At 47.4% G+C, this 22,111-nt stretch overlaps 1 protein-coding gene and 1 pseudogene across 1 annotated transcript in view; both read right to left on the bottom strand.

Annotated features, from left to right (window-relative positions):
- LOC148666772 (scavenger receptor cysteine-rich type 1 protein M130-like) overlaps positions 1-22,111 on the bottom strand; it is a 361,406-nt gene that overhangs the window by 44,105 nt on the left and 295,190 nt on the right. The window lies entirely within an intron of this gene.
- LOC148666798 (globoside alpha-1,3-N-acetylgalactosaminyltransferase 1-like) lies at positions 1,093-20,575 on the bottom strand (annotated as a pseudogene).

Below are 22,111 nucleotides of genomic sequence, written 5' to 3'. Positions count from 1 at the left end.
GAAATTGTGCCTTTCTCGATCACATACATTACGTTGACATTATGCGACGCGTTCCTTCTGGTGCGATAGCACAATTCCCGGTTGCCATCTTATAGCACAGGAACTAGCCTTCAAGAGAGCAGCAAACACTGTACTGTACACTCACAGGCTGTGGGCCTGAACCTTTTTTTGAGCGCTGAAAACTCTGAAAACTACGAGGGAAGATTCTCCAAAGCACGGACAAAGTTAACCCAGTCGGGGGATGTAGCCAGATTTGGGGGGGCCTGGGGTGCCACATCAGCCGCCCGGCCACCATTTTAGGTGTTACCCCCAAACCCCCTACTGTCTTAAATGTACCAACACAAGCACAAGAAAATGTAGAAATGTTTCAACAATTGTGACGCGTCTTCATGGGGGAACTGCAGTCCCAATTTCTCATACCGGTGATTAAGCCCTAGTAACAAAATAAATCCATGGATGGTTTAGAAAAATTGGATAAATTCTGAATTAAGCACAAAATCATAAGCTTTGTGCAAGTGCCGTGACACACCGTGTTGTTGCAAATCCCTAGTCTCCCCACAGGCGAGGGCGAGAGTTCCCACAAAAAGAGCGTCATGATGTAGCCCTTCCTGCTCACTAGTTCACTGTGATGACTGATGTAATGCGATGGACGAGTGAACAAGTGCAGGTGGTGCAGCAGACATTTCACTCCAGAAATGTTCCAACACAGCCTGCAGGCAGAGTTAACAAGTCAGCTCCACGTATTGGCACAACAGCCTGGAGGTTGACAGCAATATTTCTGTTAGATCAAAAGACACGTATCCGCAAGCCTGCTTGTTTACAGTGTAATAAAGGCCGCTTCACCTCAGCCGAAGTCTTGTTTCCTCACTGAATCTATTTTGTGATGCAGATTGGAGCTTTTACAAGTTACTGTGTAAGTTTTACTTTTATTGTGGTTTGAAATGCGCTCATCAATGGCGATTCTCTCTAACCTATAAAAATAGCCGTGCAGCTCCCCTTTGTTTTAAGAGTGCACGTGCAGCCTATATCAGCATCTTGCAAATATGCAGCAGATCACTGCAGATCACATGAACAGAAACTGTCACCAGGACCTTGTGTTATATTGCAAATAGGGAGTTTTTATTTCGAAAGCTCTTGAACTGTATGACAAAATACAGTGACAAATTACGTGGCCCACACGTCTCTCCTCACACAGAACGCGGGTCCATTCCAGGAGGCATCCCTGGTTTTGCAACCCTGAATCGGATAAAGGGGTCGGAAAACGAAGGGATGGAATGAGATTAAAATGTGTGTGTGTTCCTGTAAGGTTGAACCGGCCTCACTTTCGGTCAGTACTGCTGGCTCAAATGCACATCCGGGAGGATCCACCGCAGCTGTCTAGTTATCCTGGACTTCGGCAAGGTTCTTCCGGACAGTGGAGAAGCGGATGACCCTGACCTCGTTCACACGCTGCTTCTGGTCGTCCCAGATGTACTCGGAAGAAAGCAGCTTGGTGGGCTTGTTGCATATCAGGTACTTGTTCAGGTGGCTCTCCTCCTGCCAGGCCGCCTCGATGTTGTTCCTCTTGTCCACCAGCAGGTTCTCCTGGCAGGTCTTGACCAGCCAGTACACGTCGTCGATGAGCCCCCCGAACACGGCCACCTGGAAGTAGAAGTCGCCTCGGTTGAAGGGGACGTAGGCGGTGGGGGCCGGCCGGCGCTCATAGGGGAACTGGTCCCGGTGACTGTAATAGAACCAGGCGCCCCCACGTGGTTCTGGAAGTGCATGTCCATGTAAATATAATGGGCTCCCCCCGGATCTGCTCCTTGTTGGTCTTCCGGATGATCTCCATCCTTCTCAGGGAGATCTCCTGCCAGCGGTCGAACTTGGGCACCCGGATGGCGGTGAGGTTTCTCCCGGGGGCCAGGGACACCTTCGGCACCTCCCCCGGCTGGTCAGTGAAGACGTAGTAGTGCACCCGGAACCCCACCAGGTAGTGCTTCTCCGCCGACTTGAGGAACCCCTTCAGGAAGCGCATGTACCTGGGAAAAGAGGGAGGATGGTTCGGGAACAGAGGGGACGTGGTGGTTAGTCTTTGCTTCCTCGCGGTGATGGGGCCCTGGGGTGCTATTTCGCATGATCTCACCCTGGGTTAGAGTGGGTTTCCTCTGGGTGCTCCGGCTTCCTCCAACAGTCCAAAGACGTGGTGGTGTGTAAATTGGTGTCTGGGGAAAATTGGCCCTGCTATGAGTGTGTGTGTGAGCGTCTGTCTATGCGTTTGCCATGAGATGGACTGGCGTCCCATCCAGGTTGTAACCTGCCATATTCCCACTGCTTGCCTGGAAACCCCACTCTTTTTTCTCTACCCCTCGGAAGAGATATTTTCCCTTTCCAGGGCCTTTTCAATAGCGGATCCTAACTTTCAGCCCTGCTAGAGATTTTTCCTGCCGACTCCTTTTTCCAGGCATTTTTGAGAGCTTGCCTATACGAAGTGAAATATATTCAAAAATCAACATCAAGAGTTTAGCCCCCCCCCCCCCCCCCAGAGCCAGTTAAATGTGCCAGCCTGAATTTGTGTTTTACTGAAATGGTTTACCCCTCAGCCAGTGGTTAAGGAATCCAGAAGTGAATTGCATCGACCTCTCTTGCCCTTGAGTGAACTTGTCTTGCACATAAAAAGCTCATGAACACGTAACATTTTCGACAATAATAATGCGGTACAACAACAATGCAATACCATAATACAAAACATTCAATGGCACCGCTCAATCAGAACTTCAGTACCATTAATAATAATAATAATAATAATAATAATTGCTTACACTTAAATAGCACTTTTCTGGACACTCCCTAACTCTTCACAGGTAATGGGGAATCCCAGTACCACCACCAATGTGCAGCCCCCACCTGGATGATGCAACGGCAGCCATAGTGCGCCAGAAAGCTCACCACACACCAGCTCTCAGTAGGGAGGAGAGCAGAGTGATGAAGCCAATTCACTGATGTGGATTATTAGGAAGCCATGATTGGTAAAGGCCAATGGGAAATTTGGCCAGGACACTGGGGTTACACTGCTACTCTTTTCGAGAAACGCCCTGGGATTGTTAATGACCACAGAGTCAGGACCTCAATTTTACGTCTCATCAGAAGGACGGTGCCTTTTTACTGTATAGTGTCCCCCGTCACTATACTGGGGCATGAGGACCCACATGGACAGCAGTGTGAGCGCCCCCTGCTGACCCCACTAACACCTCTCCCAGCAGCAACCTCAGCTTTCCCAGGAGTCTCTTCTCCAGGCTCTCACCTGCTGAGCTCCAGTGGGGTTGCCAGTTGTGAGCTGCAGAGCGATATGCCTGCTAGCATTAGATTTGAATCAAACAATTAGCTTGTGAAGAGTCTAAAAATGACAGTAGTAATAAGAGGCCAGCCTCTTTTTGTTTTAGTGTTCAACAATAGAACGCTTTTAGTTAGAAAGAAAGTAAATGTTCTCTTAGTCTTGATACAGGGGATCTGGAACAGTGCCTCCTCCCAGTGTAGGAGAGCACATTCTAAAAGAAGTCACGGATACAGAAGACATATTTCTGTTAAGTACTCTTTGTGATCAACACGTCTTACTTGCCGACCGCGAGGACAGTGGTTGCTATTGTGAGATTGAGGGGCTTGTTAATGCTGTCGATGATCAAGGGGTCAAAGGTCCCATCCCAGACGATAGGAGCCAGCCAGGGGGTGACGGTCAGCATGTCTCTCATCCTGGGACACGAGCGAGAGGCGATCAGAGATCTGGAGACCCCAGTTCCAGCTGGCGCCTCATTTTCACTTATAATCTCAGGGATTGAAAACCCGGAGGTGACGGTGTTATGACACAGATGGGATGGGAGACCTCCTGGGAAAAACTAAGGTTGCTGCTGGAAGAAGTGTTAGTGGGGCCAGCAGGGGGTGCTCACCCTGCAGTCCATGTGGGTCCTAATGCCCCAGTAAAGTGATGGGGACACTATACTGAAAACAGGCGCCGTCCTTCGGATGAGACGTAAAACCGAGGTCCTGACTCTGTGGTCATTAACAATCCCAGGGCGTTTCTCGAGAAGAGTAGCGGTGTAACCCCGGTGTCCTGGCCAAATATTCCATTGGCCCTTACCAATCATTGCCTCCTAATAATCCCTCTCTATGAATTGGCTACATTACTCTGCTCTCCTCCCCACTGAGAGCTGCTGTGTGCTGAGCAGACTGGAGAATCATCCAGGTGGATGTTGCACATTGGTGGTGGTTGTGGGATTCCCCATTACCTGTAAAGCGCTTTGAGTGGAGTGTCCAGAAAAGCGCTATATAAGTGTGAGCAATTATTATTATTATTACTGACCAACAGATGGAGCTGGGCATCGTTAAATCTGTGTGAGCTGGGATTGCATTCATCACACATTTAAGTCGTGCTGTTGTAGTGACAGGCAGGGCATGTTACTTCTCCTTGATCCAGCACAAAACGCTTGTCCAGTCTTGCTCCGTGACACTGTTAGGACATCAGGGAGGTAAATCTGTCTCGCTAACAACACCTCTCATCCGCTTCATGGGACTGTTATTAGGGAGCGGAGCACTGCTCCAGCTACAGCGTTCAGGGGAACGTTTCTGCAGGTCTTTCCTCCCGGCGGCTGTCAGGGTGTATAACGCTGCCCTAGGCTAGGACTGTTAGCCCTTCATCTGCTCATCTATGGACAGCATGTTACACTCATGCACTTTGTGACACTGCATCAATATACATAATTTATACATTTTATACATAATGTTTTCTGGACATTTTGCACATCTTTTATTGCTTTACAGTGTCTATAAACATATTTTGCACACACCAATTTTGTCAACTTTATTTATTTTATTTTGAATTCTACGTACTTATTTAATTATTCTAATGCTGTGGTTATTCTGATTTTAGCTTAGTCTGATCCTTGCTTTTCTTGGGCTGGGCTGCTGTAACGCCTCAATTTTCTCTTTGGGGGTCAATAATGTCGTGTCTTACTTTGAAAGATCTCCAGCAACAGCAATCGACAGTCATACGGTTGTCAGATATACAGTCCACACAATTATTGGGACATCGATGTCCAAAACATTTCCTCTTTACAAACAGGAAATGTGTATTTGTCATCTTTAGTGTGAGTGATATAGTAAGTAAACTGCTATATGTATTTTATTTTGGGGATAATTCCATTCGTGCAATAAGATGTCTGGACTACATTCCCCAGAATCCTCCGGGGGATGAAGGAGCTGCTGCTTTTTTTTTAACCTGGTTTTAGTCCCCTTGCCAATTGTCTTCCCAAAACTGGTCAGATGACTAAGGGCAGCACTTCCTTAACCTACAGATTAAGGAAGTGGGAAATGTGGTCCAAACTGGGCTGTGCTCTTACAGTACATCTAGTAGACATTTGGGTCCAGGCCAGTGATTATAAGTACTGGAGCTCTGGCATATCCCCCTTAACTGGTAGCATGGAGAGCCCACACAGACTACATTCCACCCTGGTGCTTAAAGATCGGCAAGCTACACAGTAACTAAGGCCCATGATATCAATAACTGATTCACTTAAGACATTACGTGCCCATTACCCAAAGACCACTATGGAACGCTATTCAAATCAGGGGATGGAATGCAACTGATGGAAAGAATACAATACAAAACTTTATAGCAGACATCACTTGAAATTCATTATTGACTGGAAGCCAGTGCGGGGATGCGAGGACTTGGGTTATTCTGAAGTAAGGTATAAGACAGCTCCAGAGATAATAAACAGAATCATTGTCGTAGAGAGGTACTTCAAGATATGTTTACCTACTTCCCAACTGGATTAAAAAGGGATAAATCTTAAGACAAGCGTTTTACGTAAGACATTGTCAAAATCTGTACTCTTATAGCATTAAGGGAGAGACTATACAACCATTTTGTCCCCATCTGGAACAACGCATAAACTACAGTTAACAGTTCACTTTTCATTTCCATAAGCAAACTATTTTTAAATGTTTCTCCAAGTACTGAAAATGCAAATGTTCTCCAATATCTTCGAAATACAACCATAAAGTTTGTTTTCACAACAGCACAACTTGTTTGCAAGAAACAAATCAATTGCATAATATTGACAACAGCACTTCAGACAGAAACTGCACCATGGGCGTATTATAAATCAAAATCAAAACATAACACCAATGTTATTTTCAACATCCCTTGGAAAAAAAGCACATTTCCAGAGTAAAAACTAACTTTACATGCTAAAGAAGCACACAATAAAAGTTTTTTTCAACTGGCTAAGGAGAAGGCTGATATAACAAGTAGAAATATTTATTTCACATATTTGGAAGGCAGAGAAAATCCTTCCAAGACCAGTCTTCATTAAAAAAAAATCACACACAGAATTCTTTAGATTTGTTCAATAATCTTGGTTATTTTTTCATCTAAGGCAGCAAACACACAAGAGAAGACCTGGAAAGATAAAATTATATCCTAGGTGTGCCACAACTTGCAAAACTGACTTTTGAAAAATGTTTTTCCCCCCGTTTTTGTTCTGGATATTTTTATCCGGTGTTTCTGGCTAGATGTCCAAGGGGGTCCCTTCAATTCAAGACCCTTGCCAGGCCTGTTCTGTGTATCCTTTCCAAGTCAAAGTTTGCTGGGCCTGAAATCCCATTTCTGAGGTTTTAAACAGTTCAAACTGAACTTGCTAATGCATTTTCATGTGTGTGTTTTCATTTGGTGCTTCCAAGTCAAATCATTCTAACAAGCTAGTTCACAAGATAACGTGGGGTTGAACTGATTTATTAAGGATTCTTTTATGATTTAAAGATGACTTGACTTTTACCACAAACTCACTGGAAATGTTTCTCAAATGGATGAAAGACAATACCTACCCCTCTGGACTGACATTAATCCCTGGAATGTTGTTCCAGTATTTCCTACTGTATTTGGGAGGGGCACTAAGAAAAATAGAACGGAGAAGAGCTGTTATTATCGAGAAGCCCTTAATAAAATGAGTTTAAAAGGCTTTCTTTTTAAATTCTCCCAGGCTTTGAAGTACAACCATGTGTGGAGCAGATCAGGTGCTGGGAAGTAAGTTTTTTTATGCAAAAGTATTCAACATAATTCCAAAGATTTGTATCTAAACCTGGGCAGCATGCTGGCACTGCTTCGGAGGGCTGAGGCTTTGAGTTCAGTTCCTGAAGCACTGTTTGCGTGGAGTTTGCATGTTCTCCCTACATTTCGAAGGCTTTCCTCCCACTGCCCAAAGACATAGCAGTAGGCCAACTGGCTTCTGGGAGAAGAGGTCCTGGTGCGAGTGTGTGTGCGCATGTTTGCGTGTGTGTGTGTTAATGTGTGCTCTGCAATAGACTGGCGGCCTTCTAGGGTGGATCCTACCTTGTGCCTGTTGCTTGCTGGGATAGGCTCTGGCTCTTCCATGACTCTCGAATGACCTAGACATATATGTCATGAATCTTAAAAGGTCTTGATAGGAGCATCGCTGAAGTATACTTACCACGCAATACAACTCAGAATCGCTGGAGGTTTAGTGCCTAAATATCTGTGGATGAAACAATATCAGATATTCATTACAAATGTGGGGATGAACCCTTTAACATCATGTTTTCTAAACCTTATAACTCCTGTTCCTGTATCTCCTGCTATATCACGTGGAGGAAGACCTCATACTGTACGCAGCAGCACGTGGTCACACTCATGAAGATAATCCAAATCATGCAAAGTGCCTTTCTGTTCAAGTTCCCATTCAACGCTCTGAGGATTTGCCTGTACAAACAGGCTCTTAACTGAACGTGGCAATGTCAATGCACATCCTTGGATCATGAAGTCATACTGTACTGTACACAGCAGTGTGTTCGGGAAAGATGGGGGTGTCGCAAACTCGCCTTCGAGTTCCCCGAAGAGTGATGTGATGCAGCCCTTCCTGCTCACTAGTCCCTGTGATGATTAAGGCAATGTGAGGTACGGAGGAATAAGTCCAGGTTGTGCAGCAGACATTACACCACAGAAATGTTCCAATGTGATCTGCATGCAAAGTTAACAAATACGCAGTATTTGTGGGCAAAACCGACTGCAAGTCGAAAGGAGTATTTCTACTGGATCAAAAAGAGACAGATCCACAAGCCTGCTTGTTTACAGTGTCACAGGGCCGCTCCTCCTCAACGGACATTTTGTTGCCTCGTTTTGAATCACAGAACATGGTGCTGGGCAGACCTGGAAATGTGATCTATTACTGTTACTGTGTTACTGTGCACATGTTTTTTTTTTCAATTTGAAATGCACTCATCCCTCATCCACGCTGAATATTTCTAACCCCAAACTATAAAAACAGCGTTGCCCGCTCCTCTTCAAAGGGATAACTGGGGCCAGGTGGGTCAATAAAACAACCTTTATAAAGCCATCGGGGCTGACTTAGCTCAGCCCTGCTGGATATAAAACTCACTTCAGCTCTCATCATCACCATGACCTTCCCAGCTCTATTGACTCTACCCTACAAACACAGACGCACTCAGAGGATAACACACATATCTTCACAACGAGCAGCTAACTTCTTCCCAGAACTACATAACACAGGGAAAATAAGCCAACGTCCCCCGAGAAGGAGCTGAACAACCATTGCCAATTTCCATTCTATGTCACGCCACACAGAATCCCATCATGCTTCACCCTTGTTCAGGCTATTCTGATCATTTGAATTTCTTTATGTACCCAATCACTAGGACTTTGACTCATGAGGTCTAGAGGTCTTTCCTTCCCTATTCTTCAGTCTGTTGCTTGAGTGTGATGCATTTTGGCTTAATCCCATCTCACGTGACCACGTGCAAGAATCTGAATAATTCAGTATATGCAAAACAAAACGTTTGAACGCTTTCAGTCTTGATTTTGATTCATCACCCATTTGTTTAGTGAGGCAGCTCATGCAGAATGGATTACTAAAGAATGCCTTTAGGGATTTTTATGCTTACTCTGGCACTACATAATCATTATTAATTGTTCTATTATCCTTATCTTATCACTTTCAGACACATTTTGTGTTAATGTGTCTGAAAGAATGAGGATTGGAAGGCAAAGCACTTCAAGCAACATTCCAGGGAAGCACTTCAGTCAGCCAACTCATAAGAGGCAACTCTAATCTCATTTTTCAAAATTCATTGAGAGAGAAAACACAGACAACTTCTTTAAAATGAAAAGTGAAACACTGAGCAGGGGACAAAAGTGCAAATTGCAAGGAAGAGCACTTGGGGACCGAGAACACGAGGCACTTCTTTACACAAAGGGTGGTGGAGGTGTGGAACAAGCTGCCCAGCCGCGTGGTTGAAGCCGATACCCTGGCTTCTCTCCAGACACAGCTGGGTGAGCTCCCTCCAGTCAGGACAGGAGGAATATTTTGCTCAAAGAAACGCCACTCAGGATGACCAAGAGGTGGATAGATTGTCTATGCCTTAGGTAAGAAAGAACAACCAGCACACCAATAGTCCCACCCACGGCACTCTCACTGACACTGCAACACACCATCCACATACCATAAACCACCGGGCGTTATCATTTGAGTAACTCAAGGTTACAAACACCCCCTCAGGGGGGTGGGGATCTGAGCACAAATGGAGAGCTGAAATACAGGAGAAAAACAGCCACGCAAAGGCAACATTCTGGCAACACTGTAAATAACTAAGTTATTTGTCTTAGCCTATTATTTGTTATTTGTCAACGCATTGCAAAACTGTAACTTTTGGGTTGCGCAAGCAGGTAAAAAAATATATGATTCAGTGGTGCAGTTGCTAGCATTGCAACCTTAAATCACTGGGCGCTCTGGGTTCACTTTGGGACCTGGGGTGCTGTCTGTGTGGCGTTTGCATGTTCTACCCGTGTCTGCATGGATTACCATGGGCAGCTACAGCTTCCTCCCCGAGTTCCTGGACTTGCTGGTAGGTCAATTGGAGTAATGTGTGAGTCAATATCGGTGTGTGTGTGTGTTGTAATAGACTGGTGTCCTGTCCAGGGTGAACCCTGCTGGTACAGACTGTAGCTCCCCAACGACCGAGAATTGAAAGAAGCAGCTAGAAAAATGCATGGATGTACTGTCTGTAAGCCCATAAAGACGAAGTGAAAGGTAAAGTGGTTATCTGTTAATGCCGCCAAAGCATGAGTATTCTTTGAAATTCTTTTGATAAAATAGACAGTTTTCTCAATCTGGCTGCATCAACCGCAGCCAAGCTGTAAAGCAAACTCTGAGCTGTACGTACCCGAATGTCACTATAACCCCCAGGACAAATCCTGCCAGGGCACACTGCAAATACTTGGAGGTGGTGGTGGCCATGTCTCCTGCACAAAGAAACAGAAAAATGACTAAAGACTATGACTAAAGGAGGGCTGAGACATCGGGTGTGATGTCACTGTGGCTCGGGTGTGATGTCAAGCCAGTGATGGACTGGCGTCACAGCAACCGGGTCTTTACCTGGCACGGCGCTTTACCTGCGGCCAACGGTGGGGGAAAAAAAAGGGGGAGACACACATCCATGGTCCAGGAGCTTTTTGAAGCCACTCCTTTCCGATCATTTGTGACAGAACGAGAAAGGCTCAGGTTTCGACTCAAGGGGTCAACATGGGGCGAGGTCACATCTGGCTCGCACGAAGCAGAATTTCTACCTGAACGCCGATATGCTGCGGCCTTGTACTGCGGGCCTCCAACAGAGTGAGCTGTATCTTCCAAAGGATTCAGGCCCCCCGTACACCGGCAGCACCGTGAAATGTGATGTCAAGCCACTGACCTTGCGGTGGACTGGCGTCACAGCAACTGGGTCGCCAATGATGTCATTGGCACGGTGCTTTACCTGCGGCAAATGGTGGGGGAAAAAAAAGGGGGGAGACACACATTCATGGTCCAAGAGCTTTTTGAAGCCACTGCTTTCCGATCATTTGTGACAGAACGAGAAAGGCTCAGGTTTCGACCCAAGGGGTCAATGTGGGGCGAGGTCACATCTGGCGAAGCAGGATTTCTACCTGAACGCAGATTTGCGGTCCCACACATTTTATTGACATTCATTTTGACTGATGATGCCGGTCTTCTTCCTTCATTATCTACTGTTGAATTCCACTGCCCCTCAAGTGTCGGACTGCGCTGTTACCCCCTGTTCTGCTGCCCCTCTTCACCCTACAGTATATAAGGGGGGGCACCCCAAACTTCCTTGCTCTCTTATGCCCTCTGGCCAGCTACAAGAGACTTGATTCAATTCACTAAGCCTTATTGACATGACCAATGAATAAGTCGGTGTTGCCAAAACATATACAATTAACATTAGATCTACAGACAAGAGACTCTCTCTCTGCCTGCAGTCTCTCTCCGTCCTTATGGCCAGCACCCATATCACCCTGCAGCTCCCCCAGCTGGCAGCCCCCCCCAGCCGGCAGCCCCCTCCACTGGAGCTCAGCAGGTGAGAACCTGGCCAGTCCCTGGAGGGGAGAGTCCTGGGAAAACACTGAGGCTGCTGCTGGGAGAGGGGATAGTGGGGACAGCGGGGGGGGCTCAAATCCACAGACTTTCAGGGCGTTGTGTGGCCAGCAGCTACTGGAGCTCAGCGGGTGGGAGCCTGGTCAGCACCTGGAGGGGAGACTCCTGGGAAAACTGAGGCTGCTGCTGGAAGAGCTGTTAGTGGGATGAGACGTAAAACTGAGGTCCTGACTCTCTGTGGTCATTAACAATCCCAGGGTGTTTCTGGAAAATAGTAGGGGTGTAACTCCGATGTCCTGACCAAATTCCCCCCCTGTCCTTTACCCATCATGGCCTCCTAACAACCCCCCTCTCTGAACTGGCTTCATCCCTCTGCTCTCCTCCCCACTGAGAGCTGCTGTGTGCTGAGCGGGCTGGAGCATCATCCAGGTGGGCTGCACACTGGTGGGGCTGGAGGGGATCCCCATGACCTGTGAAGAGCTTTGAGAGGAGCGTCCAGAAAAGCGCTGTAGAAGTGTCAACAATGATTAATTCTCTCTCCCTCTTGAATAGCACACTGTTGTAACTCAAAGGGCAATAAACCTCCAGCCTTCGGAGCCTGTATGACGTATCTGTGATGCATCCTCCTCATGGCTTTGAGGCCAAATCGCCACAGTGCCCTTGTCTGCATCCTTAAAGAAATCCCAGAAACCCCAGCACTGCTTGGGTGCTTAAATCTCCCTCAAGTCCGTTTAATGGGGGGGGAGGGCTCCGTCTCGTCTGACCTCTGACCCCAGAAAACCAGTGCGTTTGGGTGCTTTGCGTTCGGATTTCGTTATCCCCGCAGGAAGGACGTTCCAAAAGGAGTTCTGGCTTGTGCCATTTGTGGGGAAGACTCAAATGGAACAAGTTACTGTCGAAGTCCAGAGCAGTATTTCTACTGGATTAAAAAAGACGGATCCACAGGCCCTGTATGTTTACAGGGTCACAGGGCCGCTCCGCCTCACCGGGAGTTTTGTGGCCCTCGAATCGCAGAACCTGGTCTTTACCCATCCTGGCCTCCTAATCACCCCCCCTCTCTGAACTGGCTTCATCCCTCTGCTCTCCTCCCCACTGAGAGCTGCTGTGTGCTGAGCGGACTGGAGCATCATCCAGGTAGGGGCTGCACACTGGTGACGGTAGTGGGATCCCCATGACCTGTGAAGAGCTCTGAGTGGAGTGTCCAGAAAAGAGTTTTGTTGCTTTGTTCTGAATCGCAGAACACGCCGCTGCGCAGACCTGGAGATTCAGTCTGCTTTGGGATGTAAATGGGAGGTTTTCCAAGTTACTGTGTACATTTTGCTTTTATTGTGGTTGTCGATGCTGATTCACTCTAAGCCAGAAGCTAGCATTGTAGTCCCCCTTTAAACCAAAGACAGCTTTATCATGTATTAACAAACCTCCTGATAAAGGGGAAATCAACAGATCCCAGCGATAACTCTTACGCTTTTGCTTAGGTAGTAACATGTAGTGCGCGCAATGTGTACAAGATGAAAGGGGCAAAAACTGTGTATGTTGCATCGAAGATGAGACTAGATGGGTCTTGTATCGGCCGAGAGAGAACCCAGAGCCTGCACATCCATCGTGACTTCCACAGGACATCCGACCCAACCCTGAAGTTGAGAAGAGCTGGAGAACGAATGATGAATCTTCAGGACAGCCCCCGGGTCTGGCTTTTGACACCCAAATCTTTCTAATGAACAATCCAGTGGGAGTGCCGGTTGCAGTGTGCATATTGATTTCACTCTGTGTTCAGGACCTTGCTCACAAAGCCGAGAACAATGCTCTTTCTGAGAAACGCCCTGGGATTGTTAATGAGCACAGAGAGTCAGGACCTCGGTTTTACGACTCATTTGAAGGACAGCGCCTGTTTACAGTATAGTGTCCCCCGTCACTATACTGGGGCATCAGGACCCACACAGACCGCAGGGTGAGCGCACCCTGATGGCCCCACTAACACCAGTCTATCACAAACAGACTCACACCAGAGCCCAGTTTTCCCAGAAGTCAATTAACCGCACCATTCTGGTTCTGGACTGTGGGAGGAAACCGGACCACCTGAAGGAAACTCAGGCCAACAAAGGGAGAACATGCAAACTCCACACAGACAGCCCTCTGAGTCAGGACCTCGGTTTTACATCTCATCTGAAGGACGGCACCTGTTTACGGTATAGTGTCCCCCGTCACTATACTGGGGCATCAGGACCCACACAGACCGCCGGGTGAGTGCCCCCTGCTGGCCCCAATAACAGCTCTTCCAGCAGCAGCCTCAGCTTTCCCAGGAGTCTCCCCTCCAGGTACTGACCAGGCTCCCACCTGCTGAGCTCCAGTGGCTGCTGGCCATACAACGCCCTGAAAGTCTGTGGATTTGAACTCAGGCTCTCATCGAACACAAACCAGCGCACTACACTTCAAGCTACGGTGCCTGGTGGGCTTGAACCACCCATCTTTTAAGTAACAGCCGAAAGCGCTAACCAAGTGCGCCACAGAGGCCCAGACCAATACGCCCCCAACGGGATCAGGAACAGAGGCAGGAAGAGGAAACAAAAGGCTGGAGAGGCGAATCGTTACACCTGAATAAGGCAACGGGCTGAAACCAGAAATGATTGCTTTGGGGAGTGGAGAGGCAGAGTATCTGTGAGGGTTTTGGGGTGGATGTGCTTAATTTTCTGGATTTAGCTGGGATTTTCGTTGGGCAAGATGACAAGCCAAAAGGAATTCAGGGTTACAAGCACAGCGGGTCATCTGTCTGGCTCTTGGTCGGATGAGAGGGATAGCGACAGAAAGCACTCCCGCTTCTGACTGGGGAGAAATATCAAGGTTAGCTGCGAAAAGAGATCTTTGCAGGACACGTATGAAAAATCCACTAACAGCGGATAACAAGCCTTGACGTTCTAAATGCATGAAGCAGGCACTTGATAAAAACTGCCTAATGCGGGCAGTATTTCTAAGGTGGGGGAAAAATGCTGTCTTAATCACATCTTTCACATACAGTATCAGGAGACAAGAGAGGATCGAGTGCGAGTCACAGATTTCTGGCTACAGATATTGTCTGGCGGGCCTTTTACTTCTTAACGATCAACTTCGCCGCGCTTCAAGGGATATCAAACATCTTGGAGGTGTTTTAAACCTTGCTCCTGATCTGCTGCTTTATAAAACTAGCTCCTTCATTTTCATTATTGAATCTTTGCTTTGAAATTCACTACTACAATTTATTCTGAAATCATGAGAACCCCTAGTATTGCACACAGACGGGAGGCCACTTTCATGGTGTGGCTTGTGAAGATAATTTTGTGCACATAACTGAGGTATGCCAATACAAAGAGTTAGAATCATGTGCTTCTTTCATATGCTCTATTTATTTTTGGGGTTTTTACTTTGAATGCGTGGAGTGGGTTGTGGACACTACCTAAATATGAATTGCCGGTTCAAAGGCTTGTGGCTACAAGTAATGAAATGTGAAGAGCACTGCACACATCTTGTAAAATCCACTGAGCGTTGAATGTGCTCATGAGGCCCGAAGGAAATAGATTCTAAAAAGCGTCAAATACCTTTGCAGGGCTCTGTATATCAGACTCATCACAAGGAAAAACAGGAAGAATGATGTAGTTAATAATGGCAATAAAGTAACAAAACAGTAAAAACTAGCAACAAAGAAGCAAAAGGAAATTTTGCCCTGAATGTTACTGGTTTCTTTAAACAGAACCACAACACTATCCCATAAGTCCTCTGCCTCCTGCTAGCACTTTTGCTGGGGTTTTTTTTTGCAGTCTTGAGAAAAGCTGAAAAATGCACCCCCTTCTAGACCGAAAGCACTGATCCAACAACGTAAAAATGAATCCTAAACGGCTGTCCAGGAACGACCCACACAAACTGCCAAGAGAGCCACACAACTCACCTGATGATGGGACTGGAGGGGGCAGAATTGTGGAAGAGCGTCTCCGAGCCCCTAAACAAGAGCAGCTTTGGTTCCCTTATGAGCAAACAGACCAGGAACAAGAACAGGAATAGAGACCACAGCCCAGGAGCTGAAAAACGAAATCACAAGGGGGTTAATGGTTAACCCGCTAGGCAGGGGCTACGCCTCGTGTTGTGGCAACAAGTTAGGTTGCTCTGGAGATTCGTCATCTCAAGTGGAAAGCAGGGCAACAGTGGGTAGCGCTGCTGCCTTGAAGCGCCAAGCCCCCCCCCCCCAAGTTCAACCGGTTGTCTGTGTGGAGTTTGTGTATCCTCCCCATGCCCGGATGTCCTACACCGACAGGCTGGAGGAACCGAGTCCCTTTAGTCTGAAGGGAGTGTCCCACACTGACAGGCTGGAGGAACTGAGTCTCTTTAGTCTGAAGAGAGTGTCCCCCACTGACAGGCTGAAGGAACCGAGTCTCTTTAGTCTGATGGAACTGAGTCCCTTTAGTCTGAAGAGAGTGTCCCACACCGACAGGCTGAAGGAACTGAGTCCTTTTAGTCTGAAGGCAGTGTTTCACACTGCCAGGCTGAAGGAACCGAGTCTCTTTAGTCTGAAGAGAGTGTCCCACACTGACAGGATGGAGGAACTGAGTCCAGTGATAACAGGTTTCCCTGTCTGTCGGGGCAGTGAACAGTTTCTCAGACAGGTGCTGGTTACAGGATCTCTGAAATCGGCTCCGACCTACCATGTTGCCACGGCGACGGTGCGCCACCCAGTGAAAGTGGCAGCCTGTCCCTGGACTGGGGGTGGAAACTGGAGCGCCTGGAGGAAACCAGGGAGAGAACATGCAAACTCCACACAGACAGCACCCCACACCCCAGGTCCAGCACTGTGAAGCAGCAACGCCCGATGATGCAGAAGGGCTTTTCCAAATGAGTGTGCAACTCACACTGGTGCCCAGGAAGGCCTGCTACCGGAACGCAACCTCATTTTCTTAATGTAGTTTATTCGAAGCAGTTCGCAGGAGCTGGAGGTGAGGACTGAGTGGGGGTCCAGCATGCGAGAGTGACTGCTGATGTTGTGTGTGTGTGTGTGTGTGTGTGTGTGTGTGTGTGTGTCTGGATCGTTGGGAGGGCCGTCGGGTTTGTGTATTTGCTAAAACAAGAGGACGTGTCTGTGTGTGTGTTCGACTCTGTGAGGATGCAGTTCTAACTGTCTCTCTACAACGCATGAGTGGCTTAATCTGCCTCTGAGAAGCTGGCTTTTCAGAAGAAAATTCAATGAATTTTCTCTCTCTCCCGACGTATAATGCGTGTTACACACTGAGGGGAGAAGCTGGTGTCTTCAGCTGGAACCCAAATGCATCTTTGATTTATGATGTATTCAACGCAGACGGAGCCCTGTGATACTGTATCGTAGGAATCAGAGATGAAGGATAAGCCGTTTAAAGAAATCAGCTCAGGAGTTGCCGAGTGTGAGAGAGGTGGGGGTGCACATCACATTTGTGAACGGGTAAGGCTTGTGTGTTTTTATCCTGACTTATCTTTATCAAGCTCATTTGCGTGCGAGCGTGTGTGTGTGTTTGTGTGTGTGGAACTCTGTTCAGGCCTATGTTTGTAACCGTGTGGGTCTTCTGTGTAGGTGGGGGGGCTGAGCCTGTCTCTGAGAAGCTGGGTCTTCAGAAGAAAAATGAATTAAAATGCAAGGCCTCGCCCTCTTCTCTCACTCTTGATGTAGAACGCTTGTTTCACACTGAGGGATGAAGCTGGTGTCTTCAGCTGTAACCCTAGCTATTTATACAAACGGCTCTTTTATGAAAAGCAGCTCTAGGCCTAGACAAGAGGAACAGATAAAACAAATCTTGGATTTATGGCTTATTCAAAGCAGACTGAGTGCTGCTATACTGTATGTAGGAACCAGAGATGAAGAATGAGCTATTTAAGGAAAGCAGGAGTGTGAGAGAGGGAGTGTGTGTCCCCCCTCCCAACAGAGAAGGCTTGTGGTTCTTTCTGCTTTTCTGCGCAGGCTGCCAGCATGAGTGCGTGTTGGGTTCTTGGTTTGAACACTCAAATTGTCCGGCTGGAGTTTTTTGTTCCTATTGGAGGCCATATTTCTGCACAGGGTGCTTGCGGCTGTCTCTGTGTGGGTGTGCATTTGTAATGACGTGTGCGCGCCTCTGTTTCAGTATAAAAAAACGCATTTAAGACATTCAGCCTTTTCATGTTCCTAATATTCTTTCCTTGTTGACAGTAATAACTAAGGTGGCTGCTGGAAGAGGTGTTAGTGGGGCCAGCAGGGGGAGCTCACCCTGCGGTCTGTGTGGGTCCTGATGCCCCAGTATAGTGATGGGGACTACACTGTAAACAGGTTCCGTCCTTCAGATGAGACGTAAAACCGAGGTCCTGACTCTCTGTGATCATTAACAATCCCAGGGCGTTTCTCGAAAAGAGTAGGGGTGTGACCTCAGTGTCCTGGCCAAATTTCCCATTGGCCCTTATCAATCATGGCCTCCTAATAATCCCCATCTCTGAACTGGCTTCATCACTCTGCTCTCCTCCCCACTGAAAGCTGGTGTGTGGTGAGTGTTCTGGCGTACTATGGCTGCCGTCGCATCATCCAGGTGGGGGCTGCACATTGGTAGTGGGATTCCCCATTACCTGTAAAGCACTTTGAGTGGAGTGTCCAGAAAAGCTCTATATAAGTGTAAGCAATTATTATTATTATTATAAACAGCCGACCTGCGGCTCCTTTAGCTAATCGCCCGTAATGACTACATGGACATACAGTTTTCATTGTATTCAACATACTGCTCTACTTGGACATAATATATTGCATACACCATGGACTCATAGCAGCTCTATTCATATTGGGTTTTATTCAGTTTCTATTACATTATTATCTATTATCATGTAACCTTATTTTCATAACCTTAATTTTGTGTTTTGTAAAGACTCAGATCAGTGGATTAAAGATTACAAAACGACAAGCTCGGCTTGGACGGGACACCAGTCCATCACAGGACACACACACACAGCCCCTGGACAGGACACCAGCCAATCACGGTCAGATATCAGAGAGTCACCTTCTCTAAACTGCTTCAAATCCAGACTCAAAATCCTCTTCTTCAGAAAAGCCTTACTGAACTGGTTCCATTCTTCACCCCTCTGCTTCTCTTAGTACCACCATCCACGTCTCCTCTGTATATTGTAATTGTGTTTTATCTTGTGTATTCCTCTTATTTATTGTTGTCATCCTGTAAAGCGCTTTGAGAAGCCACCTTTAAAGGCGCTATATAAAATAAAGCTTATTATTATTATTACTGTATATCAGGACACACACACATGCACACCCCCTGGACAGGACACCAGTCCATCACAGGACATACACACACGCACAGACGCCAATAAACTTACCAATTTAACAGACTGTGCACCAGCCTATTGTTGGACTGCTGGGAGGAAACCAGAGCAGCTGAAGAGTAAGAACACGGAGAGAACATGCAAACTCCACCCAGACAGCTCCAAGGTCAGGAATTGAACCCAGAGCTGTGAGGCAGCTATGCTAACCACTCCACCAGTGTGCTGTCCACCACGTGTACCAAGTTTTGCCTTTTGCATTCGGTTAACCTGTTAGCCACGTGATCTAATTTACCAGTTCAAAAAAGGCACGGCAGCACAGAGACGGAACACACCGGCAACGATTTTGTGCTCACAGATCGGAGCTTCTGCCGTGATGAAGAGGACCGTACTCCGCCACCTGCTTTTAACAGGTCAGTGTCTTATCACATCGATCACCGGTAACCTGAACTCGTGCCTCCTTTATTCTGATCATTGTTTTGGGATCATTTGGATTATTTCACTGCACGATTGTTTGCCAAGTTCCTTCTCATCATACTTAACCGGACCTCGAATAGGTTGCACCACAGGCACAGAGCCGAGTAGCTGACGTGTTGCAGTAATTGTTCCATACACTCACATCCTTACACTTATATATAGCGCTGTTCTGGACACTCCACTCAGAGCTCTTTCGAGGTAAGGTGGAATCCCACTACTACCACTTGAATGATGTTCCAGTCCGTTTGTGGAGTGGAGAGGAGAGCAGAGGGATGAGGCCAGTTATTAGGAGGCCATGATGGGTAAAGGACATGGGGAAATTTGGCCACAACACTGGGGTAACCTGGGATTTTTACTAAGCACAGAGAGTCAGGACCTCGGTTTCATGCCTTAGCCAAAGAATGTCAACTTTTTACAGTATTCGGGCATTTGGACCCACACAGACCGCATGGTGAGATCACCCCCTGCTGCCCCCACTAACACCTCTCCCAGCAGCAACCTTAGTTTTTCCCCAGAGGTCTCCCCTCCAGGTACTGACCAGACTCACACCTGCTGAGCTTCAGTGGGGCTGCCAGCAGGGGGAGCTGCAGGGTGGGATGGCTGCTGGTGTAAAGGACCGTCTCTCGTCCAGGGCTGTGAGTGCTGACACCCCCCAGCCCCGGCCGCACCTTCCTCTTTGAACAGCCCCAAGACCTGGCCCGAAGCCCGGCGGTACTGCTGGGATGGGCGCGGCGACCTGGCCTCCGTCCTGGCCCGGCCGACACCCGGCGGCTCCTGGAGCTGGTCCGGGGTCCCACCTCGAGCTGGGCCTGGCTGGGACTGTATCGCGACGGCGGCAGCTGGCGGTGGTCGTAGGGCGAGGGGGAGGGGAACAGAAAAACTTTGTCTGCTACCAGCGTGAATATTCCCGCTCCAGAATGGGAGTGTTAATGCATAGCTTGGGAAAGGGCTCTGTAGCTTAACCAGTAGTTAACAATAATTGCTTACGCTTATATAGCGCTTTTCTGGACACTCCACTCAAAGCGCTTTACAGGTAATGGGGACTCCCCTCCACCACCACCAGTGTGCAGCATCCACCTGGATGATGCGACGGCAACCATAGTGTGCCAGAACGCTCACCACACAGCAGCTCTCAGTGGGGAGGAGATCAGAGTAATGATGCCATTTCATAGATGGGGATTATTAGGAGGCCAATGGAAAGTTACACCCCTACTCTTTTTGAGTATCATCCGATGGGCAGTGCCTTTTTACAGTCCAGTGTCCCCGTCACCTTACGGGGGCATTTGGACCCACACAGACCGCAGGGTGAGCCCCCCCCTGCTGGCCCCACTAACACCTCTCCCAGCAGGCCGGACGTGTTCTGTGATGGCGGTGTAGTGTGCCATGACATCATACCCCACAATCCTTTGCGTCGCCCCTCCTCACTGTCTGTAGGTCTTAAGGTGAACGCAATGCACATGCTTCATCTTAATGTATCTATGCACACCTGTAACCCTGAGTGGGAACCAAGGTGCTGGTGCAACGTTTAGAGTTAAGAGGCCAAATTTAGTGGGAGAGTAGCTGTGAAAACAGACTTCCACCATCAAGCTTAAAATCCATTTCCAAGAGGAATAAGGTACTTGTCTATTACTATTTACTGTTTTTAAGGGTTATGAGTACATTATACAGTGGCTGGTGCGTACTCCCGCCCGGAGATGAAAATGTATTCACCCCCCTGGACTTTTTCACATTTTAAGATGTTAACCCTTTACAATTTCTCATATTAGGAATTATCTTTTCACAGACCCCAGCTTGCTCTCCATGAGACACATGGACACACAGATAAGGAGAGAGCCTGGGGTCAGAGCCATTGTACAGCACCCCTGGAAGAGTTGGGGTTAAGGGCCTTGCTCAGGACCCCACCAGAGTAGGATTCCTCTGCCAGCTGTGGGATTTGAACTGGCAACCTTCCAGCCACAGGCACAGATCTTGAGCCACAGAGCCACTGCTCCACCCTGGGCCAGCTCACAAAACGAAATGTTTCTCACGGGTGGGTGTTTCCAGTGACCGGCGGTGGCGGCGGCGCTGCGCTCCAGTACACCCTGATCCAGGAACAGAAGAACTGGACCGATACACCAACCTGGCGGTCATAAAGAACCCAAGTGACAACGCTGCAGTCAACAAGCCAACACCAGCAGGCTGGGCATCTTGTGTGTTCCTGGTCTGAAGAACAGCATTACTAGACCCAGATACACAAGGCTTTAGATGCAAGCTATAATCTAGAATCCTATATCCATATTAATAGTTTCTCCTGCAAGACATGCAAGACGAGTTTATGCTCTTTTTCTTTATGGGATTTCTTTAAAATTGTGTAACCTAGTTTCCCACGCTTTAGTTGTATTATTAATTTGCAAAATTGTAATGACTATTTAATTGTTAATGTGTGATTGTTTCTAGAGACGCAAAGTTCCGAGTTGTGAAGGACAGGTGTTCTTCTTTCATAAGGTTAGGAGCTGGACTGTTACGGAACGTAGTCACTTCTATTATAAATCAGTGTCTCTTTTATCAGTATTCTGTGCTACACTGAGAAATTTTAGTACCACTCAAGATGATTTAGAATTTGTTTTCGTACACTGCCCAAGTGTGAGCCTTTAGAAAAATGAAAAATGTGACATAGCCTGGGCAACAGGGCCCTAGTTATCGAAACAGGTTACGCATTCTCAGAGCAATGTTTGAGTAATTTGCCAAAACCAGAGATCACAATAGTGTCGTGAATACTCACGACAAACACAACTACAAACTTGATCTGGACATTTGACTGAGACTCTTGAAATTTGCCATTTTAGTTTCATACTTGCACATGAGTCCTAACGATTTCAGCTGTTCATCTCATTTTAGCGCTAGGAAATAAAATATTTATTTTACGTACAGGTTTTATTTTC

This window comes from Lepisosteus platostomus, chromosome 5 (genome assembly GCF_059453375.1).
Source record: "Lepisosteus platostomus isolate fLepPlt1 chromosome 5, fLepPlt1.hap1, whole genome shotgun sequence".
Classification (NCBI taxonomy): domain Eukaryota; kingdom Metazoa; phylum Chordata; class Actinopteri; order Semionotiformes; family Lepisosteidae; genus Lepisosteus; species Lepisosteus platostomus.
The sequence above is the reverse complement of the archived record's forward strand: the minus strand, read 5'-3'. Positions and strand labels throughout refer to the sequence as shown.